The sequence below is a fragment of the Convolutriloba macropyga genome, chromosome 4, assembly GCF_964194025.1.
Source record: "Convolutriloba macropyga chromosome 4, txConMacr16.3, whole genome shotgun sequence".
Classification (NCBI taxonomy): Eukaryota; Metazoa; Xenacoelomorpha; order Acoela; family Convolutidae; genus Convolutriloba; species Convolutriloba macropyga.
The window spans coordinates 20,418,242-20,432,100 of record NC_134471.1 but is presented as its reverse complement, the minus strand read 5'-3'; positions in this window follow the sequence as shown (position 1 = coordinate 20,432,100).

Here is a 13,859-nt window from a genome sequence, read left to right as displayed (position 1 = left end):
ATACAGACTAGGTATTGCAGTTTATGAAGATGAAAGAAAATGCCCTTACTGCAGGTCTGGGACCCTTGACATTTTTGGTGACCACGCCGTCATCTGTCCCGGAAGAGTGGATGCAATTTCTCGGCATGACAGGATTCGTGACCGTTTTGCATCAGCTTGCTCAACAGCTAACTTGTCCCCAGTCATCGAAAAACGGAACCTTATTGCAGGAAACGGTTCTCGCCCTGGCCACATATTTCTGCCTTCATGGAAATCAGGTCGTCCAGCTGCTCTAGACGTCACCGTAACTTCTCCACTGCAACCAAACATTATAAATCATGCGGCAGAGAAGTCTGGTTACGCGATTGAAGCAGCCGAAGAGCGAAAGTATGCACAACACGAAAAAAATTGCTCTGAGCAAGGAATTTTGTTTGTTCCTCTCGCTGTTGAGTCATTGGGTGGTCTGTCAGTTACTCTCAAGAAAGCGTTAAAACGCATAGCTCTGTTAGCTGACAGCAGGAATTACCAGTCGAAGGGACATGCTATTGCTTTTGATAGATTGGCTCAGTCCGTTTCCGTTGTGATTGTAAGAGGATCGGCTACAATGTTGCTTGCACGAGTCCCGTAACCCCAGCTTTCGCAATATTTTTGGACAAATTCTATTGTGGGCAAACATTGTGATCTCCAAGAAGAGTGGAGTCTTTTGAGAAGTGTCGCCCAATGAGAGAGGACCTGCGTTTTTGTAAATATTGTCTCACCCAATGAGCGGGGAGAACATAAATAATTTTCAAGAGTTCAATGAAGACTGAAACGAAGAATTCTGAAACTTAAGGAGAACAGGACTGATGTTATAAAGAGTGATTGAGAAAAAATGAAGAATTCTTCAACCAAAAACACACTTATTTGAACCTTTAATGAGCAAAAACTTTTGATTCCGAATCAAAGTTTGATAACAAATGTTTGTATTAATTCACGATCTATAATTGTAAAAAAAAAAATTTTCTTGTAATTAACCGTTTCATTTAAAATATCTGAAAATTGCGTACATCTTCAAGAGATTTTAAGCTTGACCGAGAAATTATTTGCCATGAATGGGTCGACCTCTTAGGTATCAAGACGTTTTCTATAGATATCTCTTATAAATTCAGAAGCATAAAGCTAGCACTGCTGATCCTGAGTAAACGACCTTTTTTAAACAATTCGTTGAAGCTTTTACGAAGTTCGTAAACTTCTTGCTTACATCGTATCTGTCGCAGTTTTTGTTCGCAAATAATGTGCCGATCACCCTCCTCCACATTGTTTGTCTACCACGTAATTGTCTACCAAAAGAAGAAAACCAGAGTATGTCATAAGACTACAAATAAATAAAACATCCAAAATACAAAAATGAAATGACAGTGTTCAATTGGTGTACTTTTGAACATCATTGAGTCCTTATCTTAGGCAGTATGCGAATACGTTAACGAAAAAAAGGCATTAAACAGTATCAAAAAATACAAAAATTTTATACTATTGTTTGTCAAAGGCCTAAGACCATCAGCTGCAACAAAATTTATTTCAAGTCCATCTATACCATTAGCTATCTTCTCGAAACATTAAATAAGCATTTTTATTGTTCACAGAGAAAGACACTCAGTCCTTTTGTTTTTTTCAGAATTTGTGATATAACTTCAAAGAGAACGATGAAAAACAAGCAAAAAATCAATTAGCAAAAAGTAACGGTTATCGAAGCCGTTAACAACCATATGCTATTCACTAAGAAATCCTATTTGTTCAATTGAACTTTCTTCAAAAGGCAATGGGACCTTTTTCAGAATGATTCTGAAGCTGTGTAAATGAGACATTTTCAACATTTCTTTGAAACCGTTACAAAGTTCGCAAACATCTTTGCTTACATCGTAGTTGTCGAAATTTTTGTTTGCATGTGCGACATTTTTGGTATGGTTTTAATTAACATCGGAACAAGGAGGCTCGGTTATGTGCGCTGGCACAATATGTTCCAATCCCGCTCCTCCCAATTGATTGACTACCACGTAATTCTACCAAATGATGAAAGCTTACAAATGTACACGTACTGTAGGAAATTATTTAGTTTGAGTTTAAGAAAATCGTCTTTAAAAACTAAATAAATTAAATGACACAGCATTGGGGAGCTGATAATACCTGCCACTAAAATGACTACAAGATGAGAAAAACATTCATACTCAATTTCACTGTCACACTCATTTTCTATATTTTTAAGGTTATTAACAAAATCAAAATGTCAAACAAAACGTGCAATAAATAAATCAACTTGTACTTCGTTTCAAGGCAGATGTGACTTGTCCATAATGACACTCAGTAGGTAGTTGCGAAGCAAAAAATATAAAAAGGGGCAGAGGCATTACAGCCGTCAGCTTTCAAGTAAAAATACTAAAACGATTCTTGTCTAAATTCATCCGTGCCATTGGGTCCTCTCATCGGTGAGACAAGGTATTAGTTAGAGCGCTGATGAGACCTTGCCATTGGAAATGAGATAAGAAAAACAACAAAATGCAAACACATTGATACCTGTACTTATCTAAAATATGTCATACGACTTCAAATAAACGACAAAACAACCAAAAAACGAAAAATCAATTAATATTTGGACAAAATTAGTTAAAAAAAATTAATAATTAAAATAAAATACTACAATGAATTTTAAATTTCGTTTCTCTAGAATGAAGATGGAACCGATGTTCATATAGACTACGCTACTAATTCACAAAAAAGTTGCAAATTTCAAAAAGTAACTAACTTCTTAAACCAAATAAATTCAGAAGTAATAAGAACCATAAATTTTGAAATAAAATAAACTACAGAGATCAATTTGTAACTTCAGAAAAAACCAGTTGTTTCACACATTTAAAAATTTTATAAGTTGTAAAACTTACTACACATACTGGCAAAACTCAAAACTCAAAAATAATTCTACGAACACATTTTTGGAGTCAGTAAAACCATAAAATTTCAATTGGGTCGCTTTTGGACATCATTGGGCCCTTATCTTAGGAGCTATGCCAAAAATACAGTAAAGAAAAAACACAGACACTGAATAGTATCAAAAAAATCAAAAGAAATAAAACAATCATCTCCAGAGAAATTCATTAAAATTGCATCGATACCATTACCTATCCACTGCAATCCTTAAATTCGTCCTTTTTTGTTCATACAGGAAGCCACTGAGACTTTTCATCATCCAGAAATTGTGATATTACTACAAAAAGAACGACAAAACAAGAAAAAAATTGAATTATTAAAAAAGTTTTGAAAGCCGTTAAAAAACCATGCCACTAGAAGACATATTATTGTAATGTTAAAAAAAATTTCACCTCGATAACTGTAGAATAAAGACGTAAAAATTTTTTTAATTCTGTCTACGCTGTTGGACTTTCTAATGGTGCCACTCACAACACTCTACGATGAAAATATCAATTGAAAACTGAGTTAACAAATCCAGTTGAGCATATAGTTCCTCCTCTACAATGGTTGGGAACAATATTTTTGTCACTAGTGATATCAGGGTTTTAAGCCAAACAGGTGTCAACAGGTTTGGTTATCAAACTTGCAAGTCAAAATATATCGGCTTACATGACTTCGATAGATTTTATTTTTTTACGCAAACAAAGCGTGTTAAAAAAACGAGGAGGCTCGGTGATATGCGTTTGCATATAAAATTCCGAACACGCGCATCCACATTCTTGACCTAATTGACTACCAAATGAGGACAAGATAGAAAAGGTTCATAAACATAGATATCGTTCAACAAACCACTAATGGAACAATTATTGCCAAGTTAGAGGGCCGATAAAATTTGTTATTAATAGGACTACTAGAAAAGTCCATCATAAAAATCAAATAAAACCGATTACGAACAAACCCAAAGTCTTAATTTAAAAAATAATAAAATCAGATTGCATCAGCTAAAACCTAAACGAAACAAAATGAACTATGCTTCATTAGGAGCGGTATGGGACCTGTCCTAATTGCGACTGGGTAGCAGGTCTACAAAAAAGAGCAAAGGGGGCGAAGTTCGAAAAAATTTGTGAAAATAATTAACTTCAAACTAATTAAACTTATTAAATATTAAATGAAATATTTTAAATTTTCATTTATATCTCCACAGGAAGCATTTGAGACCTGTAATTAAACAATTTACGTCATACGACTACAAAAAATTACTACCTGCAAAATTGGAAAGTTCATTTGAACTTGTGCGAAAATGGCAGTGAAGCCTTCAAAACCAAGTTTTTCATTAAGAGCATTAAAAACCTTCAGTTTTTAATGCAATTTTTCCAAGCCAATGGGACCTATCATTAATGTTTTAAATTATGAAGAAAAGAAAAATCCTTTAAAATGTACAAATATGTAGAAATCACAAACAATTTTTGAAATCTCGTACTATCCAAGGGTTTTGGCCTGTTTTTACAGAGCAGTGCTAAATCGACCGAAAAGTGGTTTAAAAATGGCAAAACCCAAACATTTCTTTGAAAAAAAAATTGAAAGTCATAAAGACAATATTTCAAGTAAATGAGAGGGAATAACAGGCAGCACGGCAGTATTTCAAATTCGCCTGCTAATAATGAGACTAAGTCACAAGACTAGAAAAAATCAACAAAAACAGGCAGAGGCCAAAACTTTGACAACACAGTGTTGAAGGCACTATAATTTTAAGCTCTTATCTGGAAGGCCTTTAAAACAGCATTTGCCTCTCAGCTGAACATCAACGGGTCTTCATTTAAAAAAGACTTCGTAGAATTAACAAAAAGAAACCCAAAAATTGAACAGTTTCGTAAAATTGACAGTTTATTGAATGGTCGAACCCTTCAGTCAAAGCATGTAAACAACAGCGCAATTAATATTTAAATCAAGAAAAGTACTTGACGTTTTTTACTAATGAGTTTGATTTACACGATTGCAAAATGGAGAGCGGAAATGAGATAGTTGAAAAAATTTTCATTTTGTTTTTTAAAAAGTTAATTTGAAAATCATTAAAATCGTTAGTTATGAATTAAAGTCTTTGAAAAGGTTCAATTATACTGTCGAGGAAGTAATTGAGATCAATCACTATCATGTATGTGTTATACAGCAACAAGAAATACCAACCAGGCAAAAACAAAAAAAGTCAACTAATTTTTGCGAGATAACTGTATCTCAGACCATAAAGCATGAACCGTTCAACATCAATAGCATGTATGTATAAAAAAATATGCTCTGAATTAAGTAATCCACAACTTCAGCCAAAAGCTTCAAAATATAATCCCTCCTTCAAATCATTACTCAAATAAATGATTTTAAAATGAGGATCTTTATTATCCTGCTTTCCAATTAAACCTTATATAACATTTTTCGGCCTGAAAAACTTTAGAAAATACTCTTAATTAAGGGAAAATATCGTATCACGCCAAAATATTTGAATTTTTTTAAAATTTCGTAGCGATCAATTTCTCAGCGAAAATTACAAACAAATTGCTTCAAAAAATGAGTTGATTTTTGCTGTCCGGTTTATTCTGTGATTTTGTAGAAGTCGAAAGAGCTCTGTACTATCTCTGTTTTTATATCTTGTGTCAACCTGTACTCACGGAAAAACAACTGAGGGAAATGAGAGAATTTCAAATGGAAAACCTCTGCATTCGATGGGTAATGTAGATCGAATTCTCAAAGTTATTGTTTAGATGTTAGGCAAAGAGTTGTTGCGTTTTCTTCAAAAAGGCCAAATGCTGGGAAACAGGCTACAGAATTTCATAGGAAAGTTTAAAAAACCCTACTTTATATAATGGGACACAAAACAAATATCTTAAATATCAATTTTTCTAGATTTCAACGGTATTCAGGGATATGAAAAAAACAAGTAAATTTCTTGAATAATTGTATGAACCAAGTGTTTGAGACAATTGAGCGGGGACTATTTTTTCGGTTGAAAATATTTGTTACCTTAAAATCGCCGGGGTTTCGGTGGTCACTAAAAAACCATAAACTTGATCGCAGAGCCAAAATTAAATTACACACTAAGTTTTTCTCGCGTGAGATCACATAAAAAATTTTGAGCAACACACAATTTTTCAATTGAAAAGGGACACACAAGAAAACTGCAATTTACTTGATTTTTCGTGTGAAATCACACGAATCTCTCGGGTTGGCCTTCACGACTTTTCACGTAATTTCTCATGTAAAAGCACACGATTTTTTATGTGAGCCCACTTGGTCTCTTGGGGATTTTACACCTGAAAAATCGTGTGTTTTTATGTGAAACGCTACATGATTTTTTCGCGTAAAAATTGCAGAAAAATCATGTGACAAACTTCGAGAAATTATAAGGGCTCATACTAAAAATCGTGCGATCTTACACGAGAAATTAAGTTAAGACTCGTGTGAGTCACATGGAAACTCGTGAAGGCCAACCCGACATAAACGTTTGATTGCACACGAAAAATCACGTAAATTGAAATTTTCTAGTGTGTCATTTTTTAACTGAAAAATTGCGTGTTCGCACATGATTTTTTATGTAATCTCACACGATAAATCATGTACTGCATTTTTTTAACTAATTCAAAAAGGTGCGGTCGCCCCAACAAACACTTGTTGTTGTGATATCCCTGACTATAGGGTACAATCGAGCTGTGAATCCATGTAGATTTAGATGTATGGATTCGAGGTGCGAATCCAAGCTTTCAAAGTTAAATGGATTGTTACTTTTAGAATTAGCCACAATCGCGGTGCGAATGTAGGCAAACTAAATGAGGTTGGATTTCTCCTTCAAATCCGCTAGGATTTTGTCTAGTGGAAAATAGACTAGATTGCGAACAACTGAATTCAGTAAGGAGATTCAAAAGAATGAATAGTTGAGTAAAAGTGGGAGGTGTGAACGGTATGAAATAATGACTTTTTAGTCGGCGGTAATTTATAGTTATGTGAATACTGACTTTTAGTTTTACAAGGACAAGTATAAATTAATTAAGTACATTTTAATAAATGAGAACTAAATTATGGTACAACCGTACCACATATCCTGCGCTGAGCGAAAATTTTAAACTGTATCAGTATAAAATTTAGAATAATATTAAAATATGTACTGGTTATTATGGATAGTATACATAGTGAGTAGCAACAAATGAGTACCGAAGAATTAATGTAATTGAGTCTCGAATGTAAGAGAAAACTAACATAACGGAAACTGACAACATATGCAGTAAATTTTATGCACGCGATATAAATTAATGCACAAACGTGATGCGAATCCATCAAACTTATAATACGCGAATTATCGTTACAAATGCAACATCAAATTGAAGGAATGTAGAATTAACACACATGTAGAATTAAAATTGAACATAAACACAAAATTAATGGAAAAGCAGGGCAATTCCGAAATTATTTTAACAATTACAGATTGGAAACAATTCAATAATTTAACAATGAAAGTTTGAAACAGTTTTAGTTTAAATTTGGTTCTCTGCATCAAATACACTCATGCTAACTTCCTGAGCGTAATCTTCATAATTGTACTCTTCAGGAGACCAAGTGCCCACTGGTGGTGGTGCAGAGGGGCTTGCAATTGTCAGTTCATAATCTGTATCAGGAACTGGCGGCTGTGTAGCTTCTTCCTGAAGAATTGTCTCAATCACCGGATTTGTTCGTTTCGGTTTCTTGTTGAAACGAACAAAGCTGTTGTGTTTCTTGTTGAAACGAACAAAGCTGTTGAAACGAACAAAGCCTTTCTGAGCTGTTGTGTCGTCACTGACCGAATTGATCGAACTTTCAAATCCGTAATACTCTGGGGCTCGTCGGTTTCGTTTGGTGCTGGTAGTTGATGGGGATGTGGTTGAAGACGTTACTGAAGGGGCAGCAACAGACGATGCATTCGATGTATTCAGGCTCACCGACGTGTGACATGACCGTTTTCCTCCGGCTTGGGGCTTTCGTGGTTTTCTTGCCGACATTGCTTTTGAGATATTGCTATTTGCAGATGACACGCCCGATGCTGCATCTGACTGTGTCGGGCGGTGGCGAATTTTGAACTCCCCGCGAAACTTTTTCTTTAAATCCTTCGTGTGCTGTGCAATTTTCTCTTCCGTTGTTTTTTCGTATGGTAGGGGTCGACGTTGCGCGTGTTGCCATAAATCGGGGTTCCGTTCGGCGCGAGTACCGAATTTAGCAATATCGCTATTGCGAACAGTAACTTCGGGTACTCCTGGTTCTTTGATGACGGTTGTCGTATCTGATGTACGAACAACCGTACTTCCTGGAGCCAGTGTTTCCCAAAGACCGCGGAGGTCTCTTTTTGATCGTTTAGTCATCTTGCGGGCGAGCTTCAAATCCAGTGACTGTTCCGATCTTGGGATGGGATTATTTAATTTTGGGTGTAATATGAAGCGAGAGACAGATTTGTTGTGTTCGCCGTTGTAGCGGCGTCCGGCGTCAACTTGGGCTCGTTGCATAGCCTCTTCAATCAGGATGTCGCTTCTGTCTCCCGTCACCCATCCATTGTCGTCTAGGTAGTCCTCAACAGGGACAGTATCGGCGTCTAAATAGTGGTGAAGAATGTTTTCATATGACAGATTAGATGATTTAGGTGTTGTACTTATATTACTTAGTGATGTGTTTGGCTTTCTTCCGAAATGTGCTTGGAAAGGTGTTACATTTGTAGTCTTTTGTTTACATATACGTAATTGATATACAATTGACTTTATTGCTTCTTTAATTGTGAATGTTTTATTTCTATTGTCTAATTTCATGCAGCCTAAGCCTCTTTTAATTGTTTGTATCAAACGCTCCACTAAATCTATGGCTCTATGATCGTTTACAGGGGCAGGTAGTATGTTAATATTATGTTGTTTGCAAAAGTTTTTAACTTTATAACCTATTAAACATCGTGCTTGATCTAGTCTAATATTTCGGGGAACACCGTGGATTTGAATGTAATCATCTAAAAACTTTAGTACATTTGGTCCATTTGCTTTATCAAATACTTCTACAGAAGGATATTTGGAAAAACGATCAATGCATGCAAGAAAATATGTATCTTGATCTTTTTCATTCGTAATAGGACCTCCGAAGTCAATCTGTATTTCTTCATTGGGTTCAGTACATGGTATTAAAGGTTTCCATTTCGACGCCGGAATAGCAGGTTTAAGATTCTTACCAATATCAGTACATGGCTTGCACTGAGCCGCTTTAATTAAGATTTCGCGGTGCATATACGGCCAGAACGCGTATTGGCCAAGCGTGATCATCCCCCAACTTCCCGGGTGGGTTAGATGGAGGCTTTCCAGTACCGCGTCTTGTATGGCATGGGGAATCGCCACACGTTCGTCTACACAGACGCATCCTGACCGGACGTGCAAGTCTCGCCAGTACGAGAAGAGATACGGGTTGACTTCCTTGCATCTCTGGGGGTCATCTTGAAGTATGCAATCCCGTACCTCCTTCAGAACTGCATCCTTGCTTGTCAGTACTGCCAGGAAGCCTTTTGTGAACAACTGTGTCAAGTTGTTCTCAAACACCTCTTCTTTGGACAATTCTACACTAGGGGATGGGTGTCCGTCATTTGAGGATCGAGTCGTTCCTGAATTTGGAGTAGATTGAAATGTCACTCGTCTGTGAGTAGGGGGAGTTTGCGGGTTTCGGCTGTGTGAAGGAGAGCTACTCATTTTGTGGTTTTCGATTACGTGGATATGAGTGTGATTTGATTTAGTATTTAATTGTGGCTGGATTTGAGTTGGATTTGTACTGGTATTAGAATGAGTTTGCAATTGTGCTGCGTGTGCAGAGTATTTAAGAAGCAACTGATTTGTATTTCTATTAATGGCAGAAAGCAAATTGGAATAGTTTGTTGAGCGAGGATGTGAGGAACGTGTGGAATGTGTGTTAATGACGCTGTTAAAGTGTTGTGATTGGCAGGTTTGTGGTGTGGTTTTTACATAAATTGCTGCAATTGCGTCACGAATGCGGGTAATTGTTGCTACCGCAAATTCCTCGTCATATTTGTTTGTAACTTTTGCTTTTTGATTTGGTTGGCGAGAAATATAATCTACCAGCCCCATTTTTGCATCAGGAATATGTTCAATGTTAAAGTCAAAGGGTAAAAGACGATCAATCCAGCGTGTTAATCTACTATTATAAGATTTATTTGATCTATGTTCTTTCATAATTGAAAGTAATGCTCGATGATCTGTGATGATTGTAAATGATTTGCCAAATAAATAATATTTGAAATATTCGACGGACCACACAACACCTAGTAATTCAAGTTCATTAAAGCTATAACGTTCCTCATTAGATATAAGGAATTTTGATGCAAATGCAACTGTATGCCAACCTGTAGGTGAACGTTGTTCTAATGCTGCTCCTAACCCTGCTCTAGAAGCATCGCAATTGATCCGCGTTTCCAAGTGAGGATTGTAGTGTGTGTTTTCTGTGGCGTTTGCTACTCTATTTTTAATTGCTTGGAAATGTGTGTCATGTTCAGTGTTCCAAATGAATTTTGTGTTCTTTTTTAATAATGGACGAAGAGGATGACATAATTTGGATAAGTTAGGAATAAATTTTCCAAGGTAGTGTACAGAACCTAAAAATGATCGGAGTTGTTTTAAATTTTTAGGTGCTGTTAGTGATGCGATTGCCGCTGTTTTTGACTCAAGTGGAGCTATTCCAGATTGACTGAATTTATGTCCCAACCATTCTATTTCGGTTTTTGCAAAATGACATTTAGGTAAGTTGATTCGTAGATTATCCTCATCTAGTTTCTGTAAGCACTGATAGACAGGTTTTAAGTGGTCTTCTTTGGACCCACGGCTAACTACTATAATGTCATCTAGAAAACAGTAAGTATTTTTTAGTCCGACTAAAGTATAGTCCATTACTTTTTGGAAAGCTGCTGGCATATCAGTTAAACCGTAGAAACCTGTAATGAAACGATATGTTCCCGTTCTCTCACCGCTAATAATATAAAAGTTACAATGTCTGGCCGTTTCCGGGTCTAATTTAAGTTGACTGTATGCGCACTTCAAATCCAGTGTGGAATAGTATGCTGTTTCTTGTGATGCGGATGTATTCAAATTTTGTTGAATTGTGTCAATTAAATTATCAATATTTGGCATTTGATATTTGTTTTTGTGAATAGACTTATTTAAAATTTTTGAATCTAGAGCTAATTTAACTGTTTTATCTCTTTTAACTGTAATGACTATGGGTGAGATGAAATTTTTGTCAGAACAACTGTTTAATTTTATGATGTGTTTTTCATCAAGTAATTTTTTAAGTTCTATATTAACTAGTGGTTGTAAATTAATAGGTACTCGTCTTCCTTTTTGATGAGTAGGTGTAAATTCACTATGAAATGTTGACTTTACTGAATGTTTTAAAGATTTACCGACACGGGTGATGAGTTCAGGAAAGTCAAAAGAGATCTGCCTCTTAATTGGGCATTGATTTTGATCAATGTTTGCCACTTGCTTTGATTGGATTACTGAGAAACCTAGCTTTGGGAAAAGGTCTCTTCCAATGATGGGTAGGTGACCATCTTCAACGACAGTTACATCAACGTCTGTGGCTATCCAGTCATAACACTTTATTGATGTCTTGATTATACCTACTTTTTTGATCATGTCATTGGAGAAAGTTTTTAAATCGTGTATTTCAGGAGACTGTATCCAATAGCTATCTTTACATTCTGATACCACTTTGTCTGCCAGACTTTTGTTAACGATCGTACAAACACTTCCTGAATCCACCAATGCTTTCGTGTTTGTATTTCCAACTCGAATGTCCAAATTTACGGGCTCTACCTCACGGGTGTCAGTTTTGTATGAAATTGCCGCTACACAATTATCATCGTAATCGTCGTAGTCTGAGTCATAATTGGCATCGTATATGCTCTTTTGTTGTAGGAGTTTGCTAATATTATTTACTTGTTCGGTTACTGATGTCGAGGTGCCTACTGTAGCCGCTTCCGAAATTGAGTCATCTACATAATTTACTCGAGATCTAGGTTTGCTAGCTTGTTTTGGTTTTCGACAAACCTTAGCGAAATGGTTAGAGATTCCACAATTTTTACATATTTTCCCACGGGCGGGACAATTTTGTCTATGAGAGGGATTCCAACCATACCCACAATTTGGGCAGATCGTCGGTTTTCCGAACTAATTTGTAGATGGTCGGTTTCTATTCCACGATCCTTGGACATTGTTTATCGAATGGACTTCATTAGTTGAATTGGTTGTTGGGGTTCCAGAGATTTTTAGTTGCGTTTGTATGCCCATTTCGATATTGATCACACCTTCGAGAGCTTTTTTAGCTTCTCGTGTTTCTTTTAGCAATTCTCTTTGAATTTCTCCATCTTGCATGTTAGCGATAAACACATCCCGTATTATCGATTCCTCGTGGCTTCCTAAATCACAATTTAGGGAGAGTTCTCGAAGGCACCCGTAGAACTTTTCCACTGGTTCTCCTTTAATTTGTTTTCGAGTTAAGAATGTATATCTGTCAAATGTAATATTCCTTTGATTGGTAAACACTTTATCAAGGCATTCCCAAAGAATTTTCTTGGTCACTCTGTCAATTTGAATACTTGGTTCTTGCGAACCAAAAATTCGTCTCCTTTCAACTCCCAGGCTGAGATACGTTAGGGATACTGCTTTACTATCGCAGTATTTCCAAGGCTTTTCCCCACATAGTATGCCAACAAGTTCTACTTTCTGACATCGGTTGAGCCATGAGTTTTTTAGCTGTTCATTCCTAGTACGTCTGTCTCTTTCGCTTTGAGCCGTGCTGTTTTGAACGTCCTCCTCGTAGATGGGTTCTGGAGGTAGGGTAACTTTGTCAGGGGGGTCGTCAAGAAGAGTATCGATTGATATTCCTTCTTTAGCCATGATGGCTAACTTTAGCATGACCTGCCATCTGTCCCATTGCAATGGAGGTTCCAACGTCGGTTTTTCCCAAAAGGGCTCGATTCCCAAGATTGCGCGTTCTTTTGTAGCTGACTGCGCCATGTGATATCCCTGACTATAGGGTACAATCGTGCTGTGAATCCACGTAGATTTAGATGTATGGATTCGAGGTGCGAATCCAAGCTTTCAAAGTTAAATGGATTGTTACTTTTAGAATTAGCCACAATCGCGGTGCGAATGTAGGCAAACTAAATGAGGTTGGATTTCTCCTTCAAATCCGCTAGGATTTTGTCTAGTGGAAAATAGACTAGATTGCGAACAACTGAATTCAGTAAGGAGATTCAAAAGAATGAATAGTTGAGTAAAAGTGGGAGGTGTGAACGGTATGAAATAATGACTTTTTAGTCGGCGGTAATTTATAGTTATGTGAATACTGACTTTTAGTTTTACAAGGACAAGTATAAATTAATTAAGTACATTTTAATAAATGAGAACTTAATTATGGTACAACCGTACCACAGTTGTTATTGCTGTTAGGAGAAATTTTTTCATTTACGTCTCTAACGACCTACTAAAAATACGACATTAAATCTTTCTTGGTTTGAAAGTCTCAACACTACAGTAAACAACCAAGTTTTCGCTTTTCAAAGGGTTGTTTTCGAATAACATACATCAACGAAGTCTCTTTTGATCCTCAAACTGCAAGTTTCATTTACATTTAGGGGCAGGCAACAAGTCTTATGAACCACTATTTTCTAGACTGGGATTAGTTACATTACGTTCCAAAAGAGTAAAATGAAGTGAGTTATTTCTTCAAAGTGAAGCCTTCATGTCGTCTCTCCGGCAATTACAACCCTTAATTGATACCCTAAAGCGCCAACTATTGCTCACAATCAGCACTCCCAACAGTTTTCGGCTACAGCAAAATGATGAAAACAGTTTCTGTGAGAGAGTTTTATAGGTGCCCCATTT